Source organism: Nuphar pumila, chromosome 5 (genome assembly GCF_984573655.1).
Source record: "Nuphar pumila chromosome 5, dmNupPumi1.hap1.1, whole genome shotgun sequence".
NCBI classification, from domain to species: domain Eukaryota; kingdom Viridiplantae; phylum Streptophyta; class Magnoliopsida; order Nymphaeales; family Nymphaeaceae; genus Nuphar; species Nuphar pumila.
In genome coordinates this window covers 133,296,492-133,299,405 of record NC_143253.1, presented here as the reverse complement: position 1 = coordinate 133,299,405, position 2,914 = coordinate 133,296,492, and positions in this window count along the sequence as shown.

Genomic DNA, 2,914 nt, shown 5'->3' with positions numbered 1-2,914 from the left:
TCCTATCCAGCGAATCTTAATGTCGTAAATTTTGTTTTCACCCGACTTTTTCACTCTAATTATCTGCTATAGAAAACACAACTACTTGGCTTAATCGAAAGCCAAGATTTACAGGGATTTGTCAATGGAAGCATCCCCCTACATGAACCGTTCTATATAAACAACGATGGAGCCAAGATAGAAATTCTTGATCATGTCTCTTGGAAAAGATTTGATAGGCTGTTACGTGGTTGGATAACAATCACATTTATCTATAGAGGTTCTTGGTCTTGTCATCGAGCGAGATTGCTTCACAAGTATGGAGCGCTATCGAAGAAGCCTTTGCTCTCGATTCACAAGAACATGAGTGTTGCCTCATGCAAAAATTGTTGGACATTTCAGGTTTGGGTCTAACCCATAGGGTGACCCGGTTTGACACTATGGATAGGGTTAGTGGGCTGCTAGTGGTCTTTTAATGGTAGATAGGGGTGGTTACGTGGATGTGAAAAGCCCACTAACCCTATCCATAGTGTCAATCTGGGTTACCCTATGGGTTGGACCCAAACCCAAAATGTCCAACATTCTCCCACTTGACTCATTGACACTAAAAGGGTACTAAATCGAGGTTTATACTGTTATCTCTACTTAATTCTTTATGTAGGCTCACATGCTATCTTGTATCACAAGAATGAATCATATGAGTCATGGAGATGAACACCTCTTTATCAAATATCATATTTCCATGTATTACAATATAATTCATTTTCAGTGCTTTAACATGTTAAAATTACCTTTATGAATAGGTTGGTCTCTAACATATTCTATTGGTCTTTTTAATATTGTTAGTCTGTTATTCTCTCTAACCAAATGAGAGATCCTTTATGAAAAATCAATAATACATAAAGTCATAGAGAATCAATTGATTTTCATAAATGTGATCACATAATGTATTGTTATACATCAGAAAGAATAAAAAAGACTCATCACCTTTACATGTTGGGAATATAATCTCAGTGCTAGGCTTTTAGTAAGAAGATCCATAGTCATTTCCTTTGTACCAATTGTATCAATACATACCAGATAATTCTCAGTCATTTCTTTAACAACAAAGTACTTTAACTTCATGTGCCGACACGAGATTGAGCTCTTGTTGTTATTTGAGAAGGACACTACTGCTTCATTATCACAAAAGATCTTTAGTGGTCTCTCAATTGAGCCCACAGTCCTAAGATCCATAACAAAGCTTTTAATCCATATGGCTTGAGATAAAATCTCGTATAAAATCAATAATTTCTGCCCCAATGAATTTCAGAAATCTCTTCACTATCCTGTAGTGAGAGATGATACCTCAAATATTCTAAGCCACTCACGATTGCAAAAGCAATATGCTACAAATATTTGAACACTCTCACTTCTCATATACATCCTTTTAAGTGCTTTCACTTCACATAGACAACTTTTAGAACGGCTGTTATATTCTCCGTATGAGTGAGAGATTAATCTCTCTATACAAGATTTATATTGAAAAGTTAAATGTGAGGCCCTTTATTATTCACCTTTTCTAAGATAAGCTTAATTGAGTCATTATCGTTCAACTTTAGTAGAAACAATAATACTCATAGTTGCTTCGTTTCCTCAATTCATAAGAAATTGACTTCAATTGATGAAATTAGCATATCATGTAATCAGAGACAATTCAACCTACTTCATGGGCTGGTATATACATTTACTATTGCACCCTGTGTGAATTTGAAACACAATGACCTAACTTTAGGTAGAATCACTGTTTTATAAAGTCACACACAATCATAATACTGAATCTTAACACGATTCTGAGAATCCTCAATCAACACAACTCAGATCACTTTAGTGATTGCATGAGTTAGTTGATTGAGATATTTTATCACAAATATATTCGTATTATGGAGGATGTCCACACACACATAATAATGTATGTATATTTATGACAAAACATGTATTATATCATCAAAACATACAATTTATACTTTAAGTTATATGCACAAATAAATTTTGATGAAAACATATCACAAATGTCATGAATTTAATAATAATTTATGCTTAAATATAATGCATAACTTAAATAACATCAAATGCATGTAAAAAGTCATGCTTTCATGATAATAAACACTTATAAAGCATGAAAAATAACAAAAACATGCTATTTTGGGTAAAATTTGGGGTCTTCATGTTGAAACCAATCTAAAAGTACTCTGAACCGGTCAGAAACATCTCTGAAATGGTCATTTAAGGGTTTGAACTAGTTCTGAAACTTATGAACCAGTCCAAAATATGAACAAAAGCTCATAAAACCTTATAATCGAATGATAAAATTCTTGTTCTTTTACAGATTCATGAAAACAAGGTCTCTACATCATGGAACTGGTGAAAAACCAATATCAATCGATCAAAAATGACTTTGAACCTATCCCGAAAGGTGATGTATCTGTCACAAAACCGGTTCATGTGTAAATAGTAAACAAACCCATTTTGGATCTGATCTGATCCAATCCATATCCAAATCCAATTTCAATGGATCTTGGGTTGGATGCCTCTGGTTCGGATCCAATCTGGATCTAGACCCATGTTGATCGAGTCTCAAATTGGATCCAATGATCCAAAACCAATCTATACTCAGATCTAGTCCATAACAGGACCTGAGTCAGGACCAGAAACCATACCCGGGTCTGTTTGGTTCCATATTGTGACCCAGTTGGGGTCCAACCATTGGCCTGATCCAAACCTGATCCATGTGGATTGGGTATTGGATCTGAGACCGGGGCAGCCCGATCCAAAACTCGGATAAGTCCATAACCCTCACTAAGATTAACACCCAATAAAAGGAAAAAAATGAATGTAGTCGGTTTCTGAGAAACCGAAAACCCTTTAGTTTCTCATATCATCGGGAAGACTTCGG